This window comes from Mesoplodon bidens (assembly GCF_964165515.1).
Source record: "Mesoplodon bidens genome assembly, chromosome: 14".
NCBI lineage: Eukaryota > Metazoa > Chordata > Mammalia > Artiodactyla > Ziphiidae > Mesoplodon > Mesoplodon bidens.
The window spans coordinates 34,931,385-34,950,943 of NC_138170.1; the positions used below are offsets into that span (position 1 = coordinate 34,931,385).

Consider the following 19,559-nt stretch of genomic DNA (forward strand, 5'->3'; position numbering starts at 1 on the left):
GATATTTGGTATCTTTAGTACTTCTTATCCACCATAGGTTTCAAGTATATCAATTTATTCTCATCTTAATGAACATTAAGGTTGTTTCTGATTTTTAGCTATTACAAGCAAAGCTACAATAAACATTCTTCTATGTCTCCATGGGGAATAAAAACAAGAGTTTCTCTAGATTCTAGATTTAGCCCTTCTCATCCAGAATTCTTCCAGAGAATTAAATCCCAGTACCCTAAGGCATCTATTGTATGTAATGAATTATCTTCTGTCCTCTAAGTCTAGAATGGTTCACGTGTTGGGCTGGAGCTGGAGACTGATACCTGCTCCTAAGAGCGAGCGATTACGCCAATCTTTCTAATTCTTCAGTTCAGTTGGGAGGCTTGAAATCAGCCATGGTGGGTTATTTACACCACAGAAATCAGCAAATTCTACAAATAAGGGCTTCTTTCCTTTTTTCCCCATTCCCCACCCACACACCAGCCAGTTGTTAAACATTTACCAGCACACCACTGGTTCTTACCTTTATATCACCCTTGGGAGATCTGAGGAAATAGTTACTTGAATTCTTTTCTGTAGGGCTTATTTTCTCATGGAACCCTAGCTGAGAAAGACTGCATGTATGTGGGCAGGGTGTGTGCATCTCCAACTCCACTAGATAATGCCACATTATCTCCAAAATGGTCAATCTGATAGCTGCAAACTAACCTTTTGTAATTTGCATTTTTCTTATTGCTGATGAGATTGAATATCTTTTCACATATTTGTTGGATATTTGAGCTTCCTCTTTTACCCATTTTTCTCTTGGGTTTATATGACTTTTTACAATTTGATTCAGTTCTTTATTAATTCTGAATATTAATCTTTTGTTTATATGAATCACATATATCACTCAACAGTCTTTAGCTTGCCTTTATCTTGTTTATAGTATATTTTGTTTAATAGATGTTTAATTTTTAATATAATCAAAGTTATTGGTCTTTTTCTTTATAGTATGTGCATTGGCTGTCTTGTTTCTTAATAATCAAAGTCTCGGCAGGAAACAGTATTCCACTCAAGTGATTCAACTAAAGAGACTTTAATGAAAAAGGACTTTTGACAGAGAGACAAAAGTTGAGGCATGGAAGACCAAGAACTGTAGGAAGCTGTTATTATCTTTAGGTCTAAAGGGGAAAGGGGAGGAAATGGTGTTGCTAGAATCTGTGAGAGGTGGCACCCTGGACAAGGGGCTGCCTGCAGAAGCTGTGGTCTTGGAGGGATGGGTGATGCTCGAACGGGGGCCCAAAGCAGGAAGGAGCAGGGAAGAAATACCCCAGCGTCTCTCCGCTCTGACCCACTGGTCTCTTTCTGGTCCCTTCCTGTTGAAGAATCCAGCTGGAAGCTAGTTGGCAAAGCAGCTTAGTCCATAGGGGTCAACATTTCAAGGTACGGGGCAAAGCAGAGGTAAGTAGAGAATGAATCTTAGGAGACAGACAGAAATCACACATTCCTTATCCTGAGCCTATAAACATATTTTCCTATATTCTCTCCTAAAAGTTTTAATGTTTTGTTTCACATATTTAGATGTTAGTCCACCTGAAATGTATTTTTTCTAAAAATGTCAGGTACCTCATTTAATTTTCTTTTTCCATGCAGGTAACTGGGTGACCTTTAGTCATTTATTGAATAGCGTATTCTTTCCCACTGATCTATAACCTCACCTCTGTCATATTTTATGCTTCCGTATATGTGTGGGTCTGTTTCTGCACACTTGATTCTATTCTACTGATCTATATATCCCTTGCCAGCACCAATCTGTTTTAATTACTAGAGCTTTATAATAAGCTTTGATATCTGATGGGACACATCTCCCATCTTGTTCTTTAAACTTACTACAGCTATCTTCTGCCCTTTGCTATTCCAGATGATTTCTGGATTTGCTTTTAAAGTTCCATGGGTGGGGAGAGGGGAGCATTGGGATTTAAGTTGGAATCATATTTAATTTATTGATGAGTTTTGGGGAGAACTGATATTTATATAGTATTAAGTATTCTTGTCCCTAAATGGTGTATCTCCCCATTAATTCTGTTCTTTTCATCTGATGAACTTTGGAAAGGTTTCTATTTTCTCACTTTTCATTTTTGGCTATAATGTGAAAATAGTAATTCTGGAGTCTTTATCTTTTTTTTTTTTTTCCGGACCCACAGGCTCAGCGGCCATGGCTCACGGGCCCAGCCGCTCCACGGCATGTGGGATCTTCCCGGACCGGGGCACGAACCCGTGTCCCCTGCATCGGCAGGCGGACTCTCAACCACTGTGCCACCAGGGAAGCCCTGGAGTCTTTATCTTTATAGCTGTTATTTTTTTTCATCACTAAAACTAAGAGCATGTTGTCTAACAGTTCTAAAGTGATAACAAATCAGGACTGATTAAAAATGAATGTCTGATTCATTAAAATTCTTTTCAACCTTTATAATTTGGCTTTAATATCATAAAGGAAAGTAAATGGAAATATAAATGGTGTTGAAATTACCAATACTACTCCCACAAAGCTATTTATCAACCGTCCCAGTATGGACTATGCTGCCCTCTGTGTAATGAGGCCAAATGAATCACTGTAGTCAAAGTCAGGGAATCTGGCACTTCTTAAATGAGTCTTTTAAATTTGATGTGACTCATATGTATGTTTTCTTTGAAAGGAATCATCTTTAGGGACAATTAAATATATGCATTGTTTGAGCAAACTCGAGTTTGTAGAGTGTACATTTATTTGTAACAGAACAGAACGGCAGTGGGCGTCTATGCTATAGATGATATTCTCGTGGTATTTGCTGCCATCCACTCTCCTTTCTAAATTTGGTGTTACAGATTCAACTTCTGTTTTTAAAAAGGGAAGTTACATATAGCTCATTCACACTATTATTTTCTCCTTAAAAGCCAGTTTCTCTGATAATTGCCCATTTAAGGAGTTTCATATACCTCAAACAAGACTTCTGTAAGAAAGCAGTTTTGAAACAAATATTACTCAGCAAGATAAAATCTTTTGTTCAATATTTAGAGCATGTTTAGGAAAACAATTGACTAGTTACACAAGTGTATCTAATATAGCATTGGTGTTTATCTGAGATGTTTCCCTTAGTTTCTTCCTACTTGACTTTCACTCTGCATTTCTGAAATTTTAAATATAAAAAATTTTTAATTTAAAAATACATATTTTTCAATTTAAAGCAAGTATTATTGGACAGTTGGATAATTTTGAAAATGTCTTGTTTATTCTGGCAACAGGTCTTTAAAGAACAGTTCTGCGTTGGTGACTAAAAGATTTAAGATAAAGTCTTACCTAAGTGTTACGTCTCCTCCGAAAACCGATGAAAATTCACAGTGGCAAAGAGCTGATTCATTTTTTGTTGTATACGCTGTTTCCATTTAAACTGAGTTCTCTGTCCACATGTTTATTTTTTATTTTTTATAAATTTATTTATTTATTTTTGGCTGTGTTGGGTCTTCATTTCTGTGCAAGGGCTTTCTCTAGTTGCGGCGAGCGGGGGCCACTCTTCATCGCGGTGCGCGGGCCTCTCACTGTCGCAGCCTTCTCTTGTTGCGGAGCACAGGCTCCAGACGCGCAGGCTCAGTAGTTGTGGCTCACGGGCCCAGTTGCTCCGCGGCATGTGGGATCTTCCCAGACCAGGGCTCGAACCCGTGTCCCCTGCATTGGCAGGCAGATTCTCAACCACTGCGCCAGCAGGGAAGCCCCACATGTTTATTTTTAATGATACGTCATAGCCTGAACTTAGAGGTATTTCCTGGGCATCTATACACATTTAAGCTTTGACTTTTTTTTTAACTCCCCAAAGTAGAATTTCTACAGCTGAGACTTCAAAAAGTGGTTTAAATACGTTATTTACATTCCCAAAATCACCATACTTCTCTTAAATGACCTCTTCACTCACAGGTGATTTAAAGGTACACAATCTGGGCTTCCCTGGAGGCACAGTGGTTGAGAATCTGCCTGCCAATGCAGGGGACACGGGTTCGAGCCCTGGTCTGGGAAGATCCCACATGCCGTGGAGCAACTGGGCCCGTGAGCCACAACTACTGAGCCTGCGCGTCTGGAGCCCGTGCTCCGCAACAAGAGAGGCCGCGATAGTGAGAGGCCCGCGCACCACGATGAAGAGTAGCCCCCGCTCGCCACAACTAGAGAAAGCCCTCGCACAGAAACGAAGACCCAATGCAGCCAAAACTAAATAAATAAAAATTAAAAATAAATAAATAAATAAATAAATAAAGGTACACAATCTTAGATCATTTCTACAATAGATATGAGAATGTGTATCACAGAAAATAGGATGTGAAGTTGGTTTTATATTCTTCTAAACTCCTCCGTGAAGGCAGTCCCCATTGTAGTCACCTTTTCATAGACTCTTAGTTCTGGGAAGGGGCTATAGAAACCCTTGAGCCCTAGGGCCTCATTTTGTGGGGTGTGGATGTGGGCCCCATGATGTCAAGGCCCTGGTTCAGCTTCACTGCTGACTGGCTGAGGAACTAGACCCGAGATCTTCTGACCAACCACCTATGTTCTTTTCACCAGAACCAGTGATTATCCTAAATCTGTGACATAGCAGATTAAGAAACTAAAAAGTCAGTGATTAATCATAGCTAAGAGATTTATTTGTACAAGATCTTCAAACTCCTACTCCAGGACTCTTCCTCTCACCAGGCTGGTTCCCAGGGACAAGGATGGTCTGGAGGCTGCATGATTTCTAACATTCATTGAAGTTTTCTAGGGAAGCCCGGAGTGCTGAGTACCTTGAGAAGAGTGTGAACTGCTCAAGAAGGGAGAATGTTTTATAGACAGGAAGTACAGGGTCAACCTGCAGAGGCCACCAGGAGAGTAGTGCCGTGTGGGGAACTGGGGACAAGGAGAGGGGTTTCTGAGAAGCACCCCCCAAGCCTTGGCGGAGTGGCATCTGGCAGGAAGGGAGCACTGGAGTTGTCACCAGGCAAGGCCTTCACTTTCCAGCTGAGAGAGGATGAAAGCAAGAGCTGGAGTCTAAGGAGGGCTTCACCATTTATCTGGGGATTATACCGGAAAATAGTGGCAAATGAAGAAGGGAGGAAGTTCATGCTCAACAGATGCCAATTCCTCTATAAATGGTTAGAAGGGACTAATCAAAAATGCCAGAAAAAAGAAAATGGTTTTAAGAGCATTTTCTTCCAATATTATCATTAAGATTTTGTTCCAAATTAGGATTTAAATACTATCAGATTTTTAAGAGAGAAAAAGGCGTGTATTGCTAACAGAAACATGACCCTCTCCCAGAACATAAGGGGCAGTCATTGCAAAGCAGTCCAATAACAATGAGGGAAGCTTTGCAAGAGCAGCCCTTCACCGGAGTTGAAGCTCTCTTCTTGTGAAGTGCGACTTCAGGGAGAGGCAGGAAAAAACCTGACAAGTAGGGCGAAGAGATGGAGAAGAATTTGCAGTAGTAGAGAAGTTAACTGGCTCCTTTGGTATCGTGAAGTTTTAACTTGCTAGTGGCTGAAAAGTACTGAACCTGTCCGTGCCATCTTTGTGAGAGTGTTTAGTTTAACAAATCATCGTATCCTGTATCAACTCTTTGATAATCAATTAGGTGATGTGGGACTTCCAGACTTTATTTTGAAGATTTATTAATAGATTTCAGTGATCAGTGAATGGGAAGTCCTCATTCAGTTAGGATCTCTGTATTTTCCATGAAAAGATTATTTAGCCCAGCTGGCTGTATATAATGTGTTTAATAATTGAAACATTAATTGAGGGAGTAGGGGCATAAGACCAATATTTCCAAGGTATATAGATGGATGATTATTACCAGTATTTCATGTGGAACTTGAAAGGTAACATGTAATAAAGGAGAAAGAATGAGCTTGAAAACTGTCGTAAAGTCTTTCTCAGTTTATGTAGGCAGCTTGTCCTTGTGTCAATTCTTTGGTGCATGCTAATTAAGTGCTAAAAGTGGCCTTCAGTTAGTGCAGTAGTCTGGTTGTTTGCAAGAGGTGAGGGCACAGAAACTTTCAAGAGAAGCAGTGAAGTGCAAACTAGTACCCAGAACTACAAAGCAATGTTGAGAAGTACCTCTCTGAAATTAAACTCATGAGTATTTTTAAAAATTACCATCACAGTTCTATACTTACAAAAGCAATATTTCTTTTCTCCCTAAACAGATATGTTCCTGATAGTTAAATGTGGATGACTGGCCTAATTTCTTGTATGTGAAAGTGAGAGGGAGAAGCTCTAAACTCTAAATCCTTGGGTAGGATTATTTTAAATGGACTTTTAAATGTTCCAGAGAGTGAAAGTGTGAAAACCACACTTATGTATTCACACTTATGTGTTCACTAAGCACTTCTTGTTCATTTGCTGGGAATAAACTATATGTGTGTATATATATATATATATGTATGTGTGTGTGTATATATATGTATGTATATATGTGTGTGTATATATATATATATACATACTTTTTTTTTTTAAATCATGCATACCGAAGGGAGTTGACTTCAAAAGCTCAAGGAGGGCCTTTCCTTAGCCTCATGGTGTTGGATTCCCAGGACCAGGCAGAAATTGCTCTTCTGGCCTGTGGGGGACTTGGCCCCAGGGGAGGGGGCCATGAACCACCTGGTGTGGGACTACATCAGCAGCTGTTGAAGCTGCCACTTCATCCTTTGACTTCTTGGTACAAGATGCCAGAATCTAGAAGTGGGGGAAGTGGGACTTATATGTATAACATGTGCACTGATAAGACATTTACCTTCAAAAGTGTGGAAAGGTGAAAACCATTTTCCCCCAGAACTTAGATTGCTTTCCTAAGAACTCAAACCTTTACTGAACACACACAGAATCTTAGGAGAAGAAAGTCTTACTTTAGCAGAATCAAGCGTCCACTCTGAAGACTTAAAAATTGTCTTTTTGATCTTAGTTCTTTTGGTAATTCATTTGCTAGAAAATATCCAAGCGTCACAAAAATTGTGCAAGTCTAACTTGCTGCTCCCTTCAATTCATGAACAACAGTTTCAATTTATTTTAAATTCAACAGAGCCTCTGGCCTCTGCTACAGAGATATCACAGGAAGAGAATACTGCAGCCTCTATGTCAGTGGCTTCTCCTTAAACTGAGCGCTGCAAGTATAAGTGAGTGGGTTGTTAGGGAACTGTTGGTAGCTAGTGTCCTCTCTGAAAGGCAGAACTCTAGAAATGAAAAATTATCTTGGCTTCATGGCAAAATGTTTGAATATTATGCCACCCAGGCACAAACTGAACAGGACTTGCTGAGGGCCTTGAGCACTACTTCCACGATGTGTAATTTGGAATGTCACTGTAATGAAACTTTCCAAAGATATCCACAAATAATTAGCTTTTGGCATTGGTTATACTTAAAGAAAAATCTGTGTAAGCTTTTAATTATACTGAGGGGCCTTTTTCATTTCCTTGAAAGATAAAACAAGAAACACTGTTCCATGTGCCAACATTTTAGCCCAGGTTTAATTTCAGTAAGATCATCGATTTGATGGATAAAAAATCATTACTGAACAGTTCCAATAGGTCTAAACTTGTCTTGATGTTAACGACTTATAATCACCTTTATGTTAGGTCTTAAAGCTTTATTATCCTTAAATATAACTAGTATAATGGACCATTAAGCTCCAAAGAGATCTGAGGTGATATTGATTGGGGTGGCAGCCAAAGTTTTAAGGTACCTGAATTACTTTTTGTAACATCTTTACACTGAACGTGCATGTAATTTTTTAAATAGTTATTAATTTTCTAGGGGAGCTCTCCTTTCCTAGGGCTTTTAAATTTGCACCATACACACAACCTCTCCCAACTAGTATAAATTTCCCTGCTAAATGTAAGTAGCTCAAGGCAGAAGCTTTCTTAAGGAGAGAGAAAAGGCTATCAATGTGAAACTGCGCCTCGGTATCCCCTGCGTATCCAACCCTGGCTTGCCTACCTGCGTGGGCTCTGCCAGGGTAAGCGGCCGGCTGCCGGGTCTGCACCACGGCCGCGGCCTGCCACGAAGGATGCAACTCGGTTCCGTCCTGTTCCGAAGGTACTCTTGACTTGGTGACCCATTTCAAGTGTTGGGCTGAGGCCACTGCACGCAAAGGGAATTTTCTGTCTCCAGCTCCAGCTGGAGCCCCCACCCATCCTGTCATTCGGACGTCTCTGCGGGCCACTCGTGCGTCCTGAGACTGGGGCATCGGAGAGGGTCTCAGCTGCGGGCGCGCCGCCCCCGCCCTCCCGGAACGCCTGTCTCGAAAACCCCGCTGGCAGCGTGGACGCCGCGCCTTGGGGTCTGATTTTCTCTCCCCCCATTTCCCCCCGGGACCCTGCCTGCCCGGCTAACCGGCCCCAAGTTGCAGAATAGCTCAGATGCTTGTCATATTTGCGGTCGCGCGACTCAGCGGGCTGTGCGCGCGCGGCTCTCGCCGCCGCCTTTGTCACTAGCGGCTCCGTCATTTGCATGAGTGGTGTGAGGGGATTCTTGGTGTTCAGTTGTGGTCCCCTGGCCGGAGTGTCTCTTTTCTTCTCCCCTGCTCCTTAAGCCTTCCCTTAAGAGAAAATCGAGGGCGCGCCGGCTGGGAAGGGAGCCGTGGGCGGCGCTGCCACCCGGCGTCTCGCGTGCTCCGCCTGCCCCTTCCTGCTCCTGGGGCGGCCGGGGCCCCGCTAGGCATTTATCGCGCCTCCCGGGACCTCCGGGGGAGGGGGCGGGGCCCGGCAGGAGGCGGGGCCTGGTGGCTGAGGGGCGGGGCGGGCCGAGGGGTGGGGCCTGCTGAGCCCAGGGCCCGGAGCTCGCGGGAGGCTCGCTGGCCGCACGTCACTCCTGCACAGCGAGTGCTGGAGCACTAGCTGCCGCTAGCTCGGTCAGGGCGCCCCCTCCGCCCGCCTCCCGCTTCCTCCTCCGCTGCCTGCCGCCGCCGCCTCCTCCTCCTCCACCATTGTATAATGCTCCGAACGCGCAGGCAGAGGACGGCGGAGTCTTAGCTTCGGTCTCGCCTCCAGCCCGCTCCTCGGAGCCACCCTCGGGCCCCCGGAGCGGGGGATTCCGCATGGAGCGGGAGTAGCTTGAGGAGTGGGCAGAAACCCCTCCTGATGTGTTAGTTCCCAGGTGGAGCTGCATGTGGTAAGTTCTCGCGGCGCCGGGTTGGAGGGGATTCTTGGATGCGCTGGGCTCCCGGTGGGTGGGGGCGGCGTTGGGACCTCGCCAGGGCCGTCTGAGCCGGGAGGGCGGAGGAGGGGCCCGGGCGGCCGCGAGGGTCGCGGGCGCCTCGGCGAGAGGGACCTGGGCTGGAGCAGGTACCGGGAGGAGCGCTCCCTCCGGCTGCTTCCCGGCCCCGCTCCCTTGGACCCCCGGGCCCAGCGCCGGGGACCCCCAGCGTTCGCGGGCAGATCTGCTGGGGGAAGGGCAGGGGACGGGCAGTCACGGACCGGGGTCAGGAGGGGGTCGGGAGCTAACCAGAGCCCAGCGGCGGGGCGGAGGGAGCTTGGAGCTGTCGCTTTTACAGCTGGGATATGTGTGCGTGTTGTGGCGGTTGTGTTGTTGTGAACGTGCGAGACTTTTTTTTTTTTAAGGCTCGTATTGCTGGCGCGAAGGCTGCTTCACTTTTGAGTTCTGTGGCCGGGTTTGCATCCAACTTGCTTTAGTGTGTTTCTGTTAGTTTCCCTGTGTTTTAGCTTAAAAACGTACCTCTCCACCCTTTTTTCGCCCGTGCCCAAGTGAATTGATTTTGAGTGTGTATGTATGTTAAACTTGATGTCTCATTGGTTTTTAAGTTAGAAATCTACAAGTCATCTTGGTCGTGACCGCCTATGACTGAAAGGGAGGGGGCTGAGGGGAGCCAGCTGTCCCAAGTCCTGGACTTTGTACCATTAAGACAGGGTGCCGTCAGAGGGCCACTGCATCGAGAGAAAGATCATAAATTGTTTTTTTCCCCCCCTTGGCCACGAGTTATCTTACTTTTAGCAGAAGTAATAGTAATAGATTGAGATTAGAGTTCTGTGTTTATCCTTAAATTTCTCAAAAAGATTAGATGTAATTTGTTTTAGAGTAACTTTTTGCTTTCAAGCTGGTTAATTTCAGGATGTTTCAGGAGGTGGAAAGTAAGTTTTTACAGGCGCTGAGGGGGGAAGGACAATCAGCAGGGCGAGACATCCAGCCTCAGACTATACCAGTTTTAATTTTAATCAAGTTGGGCAGCCTCATTTGGTGTTAAGGAAGACAGTATATGTTTTCAAGCTTTGTCCATGAAATATACTGTTTGATTTCCCAATATATGTTAAGAAATGTCCATAATGTGTGTAAAGAGCCTAGAAGTTGTAGTAGCCAATAGGATCCCTGAGGCCTTAAGTGTTCAAAGTAGCCTTTTATAATTAGGGACTAGTCTCTGACAAGAGTGAAGTGGGCTCTTGGCTCCACTCAACCCCTGTAGGACAGTCCACCTGATTGCCTCTGGGTTGTTTTGCTGATGGGGGGGGGGTAGTTGTTCAGCTACTCAGAAGGCGTATCTCACCCCTAGAGTTCCTCCCAGTCCTCCCCCTTTTTATAGCCGTCTATTCTGATTTGAGTGTAGTAGGGTGTGCTCTGAGGATGAAAATACCCATCCTAAGATCCCAGCTTCTGGCACGAGCAAGAAGAGCTCATTCATGCATCTCCGCTTTCCTGTTCATTTTAGCAATTTCTTCGTGGAAAAACAACAAAAAGAGATAAATGTTAGAAATTTTCCTTTAGCTTTATTGATTTACTTAGAAATATAATACGTTAATGTAAAGTTGTCTATGTTGTTCATCAAGTTTGGAACCCTTTAAAATAATTTTTATTTCTTTCCTCTCCCCTAATTAAAATGTGCATAACCATGTTGCTGTCAGGTGAGAAATCTTATGAAATGGATTTGACAGCCTTCCTTTTTTTTAAACATTCAGCTCTGTTTCTTGCGTTTTTACAATAAGTGGGAGAGAAGACTCACATTTTATAATACCAATCAAGTGTACGACACGAGTGTCCTAGGGAACAGTTTTATTGTCAGGCGAGTGTCACAGCTTCTTAGGTAACAGCTGCTCCGGCCTGTTTCCCTTAAAAAAATTAGAAAGGGATATTAACTCAGATTTAGAAAACCTTTAGACTTCTATTTGCTGAATTGTCCCCTTGAAAGCTTTTTTATTTAATTGAGAAGCTGAAATATAAATTTTACCCAGTTGCCATGCACTGAATTATTAATAATGAGATAGTATATATTTTGATATTTTAAAACTCAAATTTGTGTAGCAGCTGATAGCTTTTGACATATGCTATTTTAAACAGTGTTCCAATGACAGAATAAAAGTTACAACTCTACTTAGAAAGGCGCACACACACAAAGCAGATAAAAAACGTATAAGGGGAGGTTGAAGATATATACGTATATACAGACATACAAATACATAAAGATTTTTTTCTGTCAAAAATTAAACTGACAGAAAATAATAAATAAAAATAAAAGCATACTTCAAATTATCAGTAGCAAATTATACTAAAAGTTTGCCCTTTGTCAAAATATTTTACACTTTAGCTATTAAGAAAGTTAAAAGTTACAACAGAAACCCTTAGAGGTTTCTTTTGCTGTGGTTCCTTGTTAGAGAACACTAGTAAAAGCATGCAGCTTTATTTTATATTTTGTTTATATCAAAAAAAACAACTTTATCAATATTACAATAGAGATTTTTTTAATGTATAGATAAATATGGTATTTAAGAGTGTGAACTTTAATTCACTTGTAGAACTTTTTAAAATTTTGTTGCTATAGAAATTTCATATTTACTGTTACGGCCTATCCTATAGGAGATAGCTGTAGTTGCAGTAGTTTCTTGTCAAAGGAGAGAGGGAGAGGGGGCAGAGAGACGAGAGAGAGGTGTCTCTGATTGCTGAGTGCAAAGATCAGGTGTATGCTCAAGGCACCAGAGGGCAAGCTCCAGTTTTAAATGAAAATGGCCTTGAAATAAGGGTAACACCTACTTTCATAGGTCTTTCCATTAATCAACACTGACCAGCAGAACACGAACATCTAAAAATGCAGTGGCCACTGCATATGCACATATCATACGTTTTCTACTGACTGGTAATAATTATTCCTTAAACAGTTGATCGAAACCCCCAAGCTAGGTCTCCTGCTTAAGAAATGTGTGGATATTTAATTTAGTTTCAATATTCTTGAAGGAAAGAACAACTAACCAAAGTTAGCGTATCTTTTAAACGAAATTATTGTCTCCAATGGCCAGTGCGGTTGGTGTTAAAGGCAAACTTGTACCCTCCGTGCAGATGCTGGGAAACCCTGTGAGCTGCACTGTCCCCTGGAGCGCCCATCACTCATTGTGTGGAGCAGTGTCTTTCTCCATGAGCACTGTGTGGCAGTTCATTCTTTGTATGAATCTGTGAATGGCATATGTCAGGCCAATAAGACAACATTCCTATTCTGGGTAATAAATAGATGTCTTGTTTGTTTGTTTTTTTTTTCCTTGAAGATCATGAGACAAACAAAAAACATGCTTGACTGTCTCAAAATTTTCTTTGAAATACAAATAAAAATTTCAAAATAAAAACATCGCAATATCTTTGAAAACATATGATTCCTAATAGGACAAAACAGATGCTTATCATTTAAACAAGCACCACATACAGACAATGAAAACTCCCTTTTGGAAGGAAATTCTGCTGTCTTTGTGGTCTGAGGGCTGCTGAAGCTGGAAAGCCTCCTTCGTCTCCTCTCAAGATCTCCCGTCCCTCCTCTCAACTTAATTGGGAATCCCTGCCAGGATTCACTGAAGCAAACCCCACAATTTGATGTATCTATCTTAGCAACCTGGGAACACAGAAGCTGTATTCCGCACCAACTGCAGCTTTCAGTTCAGAATGGAGTCAGCATCTGCTCTCTTGTCTGGCCTCCTCTTACACTTGCACGCCGTGTGTCCAGAGCTGGCCCTGCCCCTGAGCAGGGACGGCAGAGGAGGGCTGAGTGTGCCCGTTCGGCGCCGCCCCGAGTGGAGTGAGCAATGCGGATGCGCGGGGTGGGGGCCGGAGGGAGGAGAGTGGAGGACAGCTCTGGAGCCGACCGTGCAGCTGCTACAGCAGGTCTGACTAGTTTTAGGTGCCCAAAGGCAGCTTTGTTTCTTCAGTAACTCCAGGTAGCAGCAAACCTCAGCTCTTAAAATGAATTCATGTCTGAATTACTATCTTTCTGTCCCTTTGCAAAAACCTGTAGCTTTGCAGAGTTGCTATTTAATTCTAAGCTTTTTTTCTTTTAAAAACCTTCATAGGTGGTTAACTGAAAGCAAGACGCTAAACCAGGCATTTTTGTGCTTCTAAAGAGTTTCATGTAGAATAGTGAAGGGGAAGGAGTTCTGGCTCTTCAGGACACACACACACACACACACACACACACACACACTCATTCACTCGTGTTTCTAGCTGTCTGTGTGAACCTGTTGAACAAAAGTAAAAAGTATTACTTGATCATGCCATGGTAAGAAAATTAAATAATGAAGCGTTACTTGCTGCAGATCAACCTTTAGCCCCTTGCTCTGCACTCCTGGCTGACTGCTTATCATTCCACGCCAGCCGCAGCTCCCGGGCTTCAGGCAGGCCTGCTGGAGTACCCCACCCTGGTGTTTAGAAGTGTTGAGTTAAACTCAGGGAATCTGAAAGTCCCAAGGTCATCTCTGCACCAGAACAGGTTTGCATAAAATTCTAGCCACACCAATGAGATAACGAGGTGGTGACTGTTTTAATCTGATCCTCCCTTAGTGGTTACCCATTTTACAATAATACATGATACAGATTTGCTTTTCAGATTTCTTTCCCTTTTTGAGGAGGGAATCTCCACGTACGTGTGTACTTCTCTGTCTTCTCTGCTGTCGTAGAAAACGCAACTGGTAGAGGAATTGGAGCACCATGCGTGGTCCGTAGCTGATGAAGAAATTTTTGCGCTGCCTCTGTGCTGGTCACAAACCTGGTGATGGTCTTTTCTGAACAGTTTTTTAAACAGACTGCTTTTTAAAATATTTTTATTATGGCCGGAAATATAAAATAAAATAGATTTTACCTGGTGTTGGTTGTTAGCTGTCTAACAGTAGTTGGTTAACAAATCCAAAGCGTGGATTCCTCAAGTGGCACTTGCCTTCTTGCTTCTGAAGCCCCTAAAGATAGGATGTTCAGGGGTGGCAGTGGGGTGGGTTGGAGGCAGGTCTCCTTAAAGGTCCTTGAAGATCATAGAAGTTGAAGTTCTGACAGGTAGTTTCCTTAGAAAATAAATATTTATTACATTCAGTGTGGTGCTCTGATTAATTTTATTGTATTTGACTAAATGACTTTGTGTAAAGTTCTATGGGTCATTAATTATCAATACCCAGAAGTCCTTGGGAAGAAATATACCTTTTATCTCAAAATAGCCCCAAAATAATTATTTTTAAAAATGAATGGCTGCCATCTTTACTAAGTATCCTTCACTGCCCTCAAGCATAGTGTGTATCCTCATTTCCTTTTTCTACTTTGTGAATTATTCAAGTATATGATATAAGGTTTAAATTGTCTTTGTAAAACCTTACCAGGAGCCTGCCTAGTTCTTAGAATTAAGTAAACATTCTGAATATGTACGTTGCTTATATGAAACAGATATTTACATAGTAGAATAGTTATCTCCTCCTCTTTACGCATCTCTTAAGTATATGTCTTTTATCATTAAATTTTTATACCCATATGTCATATTGTAAAAATGTGATAGTTTTCTTTTAAGGAATCCAGATTTAGACCATACAATACAGTGTTTAGATTTACTCAGTGAGTAAATAAGTAAATACATAATATTTATCTGGTTTTCCTCTTTAGATTGCATGTGAAAGTTAGAAGATGAAATATGTTCTGTATTTGTGAGGAATATAAAGCATGTCTTCTTTTAAGTGATTTTTCACAGTAATAAAGCATTCCCAATTTGAAAGCAAAGATTAAAAACTAATAATAACCTGTAAGAAACACTTTCATAAAAACACTTCCCGATGTAGCATACTTAGTTTTTGTTAGTTTTATTCAGTGGCAAGTTAGTTGGCTAACAAAACCTAGATGGTAATCTTTTGTTTTAATTAAGATGCAATTTTATTTTTCACAGATTTGTTCTAGAAAATTATATTTACCTGTTCTAGTACGACTGTTTTATGTATCTGAAAGCGCTCTTTAAAACAACAACAACAAAAACCAAAACACTGCCACATACTTTTGGCAAAGCATTTGGTTTCTACCCTAAGCTTTTTCCCCCTGACCTTGTTTGTTAAGGGTCTCTAGTGTGAGAGGAAAAACAAGGTATCTTTGGGGAAAAGATGGTACAGGAGGGTTGACACCAGAATCCCATCCAGGCAGTTACAAGTACTGGAGAAAAAAATATTTTCATTATGCATGGGAATGGGGGTGGGGTGAGCCTGGCTAGCCTTTACTGGCACATAATCTTAAGGGAAAGAAATTAAAATCTAAGAATTCCTTCCCTTAATGATAATGAGGCTTTAGATTCAGCATGCTCAAGATGTGTTCCTGACACCAAATTAGTGTGGACTAGCATCATAATTTTAATGACTACAATAATATTCATAAAAATAACATTATAATAGTTCATGTTTGCCAAGTTTCATATGGAAGGATTGGTGGTAATAGTTTGTGTCTTATGAACACTGTTGTTGAACATACAATATCATAGAACTTCACCTTGTAATTTGAATAGGAAGAATTCCAGCAAGTTATACAATCAACTTGCTTCATTATCTCTTTAAGGTTACCTGAGTTACATTTTACGGTTAAACGGCTCCTCCCCATCATTCTTTATGAAGTTTTCCCAAATAACTGTCTGAAGCCATTTCTGTTCAGTGTGGAGGTAATTTCCTGTTATTAAGAAGCAATAGGATTATTGAAGGCTTTTCTATCCTAGTAAACTTCCTACTGCTAACCTTGAGAATCACCTTAAGATGCCCCCACTGGAAATTCTGAACTGCTGGCTTCTCCCAGTCCACAGCTTATCACTCGGGTTGTATGTTTGTTGTTGTGTGTTTGTTCTCACTTCAGGAGTCCTCCATGGGTTTCTTAACCATAATTTTGGAAACATCAGTGTTACTTATATACAGACAACAACCTTTTTTACATGTAGTATTTCCAGATTTTGAACCATAGCATAAAATAACTTAGTTTGGCCTTTGCAGGGCTCTTGGCTTGCTTAGCAGTGTCCTATGGAGATCTGAACTTGGGAACAATCTTGGAAATATGTATACTTTGAGAGATCTCTAGTTAGAAATTGCAGTGAATAACCAGACTTCAGGAGTGCCTGTTGCTCTGCTGCGCCCCCTCGTGGTTAGATGTGATATGCTCTTTCAAAGCTTAAGAGGAGTCTCTTGGGCTGGGCGTGCTTGTTTACATAGAGCATTTATAGCTTTCTTCTATGTAAAATAACTTATCAAGTTAATATAATAGTTCTCGCTAAGGGTGTAAATAGTTTATCGTGCTTATTTGATATTTTACTTTGTAGAATTTTAAAAATATGTATTGGTGTGTGTGTGTGTGTGTGTGTGTGTGTGTTTTACCTTTTTCTTATGGAAAATTCCCAACACACTCAAAAGTAAAGAGAAGAGTACAATGCATCCCTTGTGCTTATCACCCGGCTTCAACAGTTATCAACATTTTGTCAGTTTTGTTTCATCTTCACGGCCGTTTTCTTCTAGAACATTTTAAAGCAAATTCCAGGCATCGTATCATGTTATGTTTTTGTTAAACTTAAGTTTAGAAACTGTATAATTCGGCTCAATCTTTTACTTTAGGTGTGCAGTGCTTTTAGCCAGAATTGTTAGGTAAAATAAGAGAATTGTTGGCATTCTCAGTATCTTTGGAAGAGGTGACTGGTGTCCCTAGCTTCCTAAGAGTTAGGTTTAAAACCTAAAATTCCCAGCTGGCGGAGGAACCAGTAAGACAGGATATTAGAAACATTTTCTAGTACTTAACAGTTACATTCTAAAAAGCCCATGTTTCTTTCCAGATGTTTATTAACAAGGCCGTAATTTGTTCCAAAGAAATATTCACTTGAAACACTCTCTCCCAGAATTTGCCTACTAAATGAAGTTAGTTGTCAACATTTTTAAACGTCCTTTTCTTTTTCCAAGAGAAAATATGATGTTTGACAAACGAGCAGCGTCAGAAACCGTCTTCAATTTAATAGAAGTGTGTAAAAATCCTAAGAGGGAAAGCTAGAGTTTCTTCAAATGTGGACTTGAGGAAGACATCCCCAAACCGTAAAAGTTGTTTTAATTGACTTCGAGGTTGCCTTCCTGGCTTAATTTATGTTTGTCTCCCAGGCTTTAAGACGCTGTCAAGAAAGTAAGGAGGATTGTTCGCGGCGGTCCGGGTCCAAGTGCAGAGCCTGATCGCGGCTACGCGGCCGTGCAGTGCCTGCGGCCGAGCCCGAGTCCCCCGCGCCGCCCGGAGAGCCCGGGGAGGCGCCGCGCAAACAGTGGTGTCGGGTTACAGCTTCGGAGCAGCGGCGAGCGCGCCTAACTGGCTTGATCTAGTGACTGGCTTCATAATTACATTGCTGATTTGTTAGGGAAGGCTTTGTCTTACCAATTAGCATGGATGTTACTGCAGGGACCTCATCCTGGATGAGCTTGGGTTTAAAAAAAAAAAAAAAAAAAAAAAAAGCTTCCCCGATCCGGGCAGCTTTAGGTGTTGAGTTACTAACCCTCCCTTGTCTTCTGGGAGTCCTTACCCTGTCTGTAAACACGCAGAGGCTTTCTCCCTGTTGGAATTTTTTTTGTTCGTTTATTTTATTTATCTTTGGCTGCGTTGGGTCTTCGTTGCCGTAGTTGCGGCGAGTGGAGGCTACTCTGTATTGCGGTGCGCGGGCTTCTCATTGCGGTGGCTTCTCTTGTTGCGGAGCACGGGCTCTAGGCGCGCGGGCTTCAGTACTTGTGGCTCACGGGCTTAGTTGCTCCGCGGCATGTGGGATCTTCCCGGACCAGGACTCGAACCCGTGTTCCCTGCATTGGCAGGTGGATGGATTCTCAACCACTGCGCCACCAAGGAAGCCCTCCCCGTTGGAATTTTGCCCGTGTTTCTGCCGTTCCCTAAGACCAGAGGCAATCACTTTGGGGTCTGCAGGAGTGCTGACCCACAGCGCCTCCTGGAGGCTCACCACCCCGGTTTTGGGGGAACTGCACCGGCCACAGCGCATGGCACACCCCCGCTGGGAGATCCTTGCAGGCTGACCCCCCTTTCTGTCAGCTCTCTCCCCATCTGCCAGCACCACCACCTAGCATGTCCCTTCAGGGTGGCCTTTCTGTTCTCCTGGTGGGTTCTGTTGTTACTTGGTGGAGGAGAGGTGTTAAAAGCATAGGTGTTATCAGATTTCTGAGTCCTGGGTGTTTTTTAAGGTGTAATATTTTAACAGTGTGGAAAGTTGTCTGAGCAAACCTGGCTTCCCCCCGTAGAAGGGGGACGGGGGCCTCTCCTTCCTTCTTGGGAGCTGCTGTGTGACTGTCTGACACAAGAGCCTTTTCCCAGAGTTCCCCCACAGCTGGTGGGAGGTGTCCTGGTTAGGAGCAGAGGCTGTCCATTTGGACCACCTCAGAAGCAGGATCCAGAGCGCATTGTAAGGCAGGTGTATGGGGTGAGGAGAGGAGAGATGAGAATATTCTGTTTCACAAGTTGTCTCACCAGCATTTCTGGCCAGCCTCTCTTCTGCTCTTGGAAGACTGTCGCACACTCAGTAGTTTTGCCAGGGGCACTCCTTTCTTCTTCTACTGCCCCCAAAAGAAACTGAAAGAATGTGTTTCCACTTACAGGACTTTGGGTTTGGTGGCTCAGGATGTCAGAGTGAGGAAATAGCTTCTGCTAGCCTGTTTGAAGACACTCGTCACATGTCTTGTCTTAGCTTCTTTTTTCTTCAAACTGGCTAGATCCATGAGGAAAAATCATCCTTCTGAATCATTGGCATTACCATAAATGCCTCTTTTTTATGATTTTTAGTGTCAGCATGGGCACTTCTGGACTCCTCAGCAACCAGTAATCACACGAGTGGCCACACAGGATGGTGTAGTTGAGGAGATTGGGGACCCTCTGGATTAGGAGCCTTTCACTTGAGAGATGTTAACTTAGTGACGCAAGCATAAGTGTGCAGACCAGTGACTCATCCCAAAGCAGGCACTGGGGTCTTCACCCTGGTGAGGACGTAGAAGGAGACCAGTTCTCTGGGAGCCGAGGGCCCCACCAGTAACTACTCTTCCCCGACAGCAGACACCAGGGCTGAGTTCTGCCTCGTTAACTGACCGTTGAGACAATACGTCACTTAATCGTGACGCCTGCTACACTCGAAAGCCCTGGATTTCTAGTTGTCACTTACTACTCCAAAAGGAAATTGGAACAGGCTTTTGAAAATGTACACGAAGTACAGACCATCGGGCCTTGAGGTGTTTTGGAGTAATGTCTTTTGGGATCTCCCCTGTCTGCCCCAGCTCTGTGTGTGGACCAGCATCCCTCCACCTGGATGGATGAGCTGAGC

The 19,559-nt window shown here is 42.9% G+C and overlaps 1 protein-coding gene across 2 annotated transcripts in view; it reads left to right on the forward strand.

Annotated features, from left to right (window-relative positions):
• The window catches only part of SERTAD2 (SERTA domain containing 2), a 114,606-nt gene that overhangs the window by 83,224 nt on the left and 11,823 nt on the right, over positions 1-19,559 (forward strand). The window contains exon 1 of one of the 2 annotated variants that reach the window (XM_081254958.1): positions 8,812-9,133. The exons of the other annotated variant lie outside the window; for it this stretch is intronic. The gene's annotated coding sequence lies outside the window, so the exon portion shown is untranslated. Of the gene's footprint in view, positions 1-8,811; positions 9,134-19,559 lie in introns of those variants that run through there. 2 annotated transcript variants of the gene reach the window in all.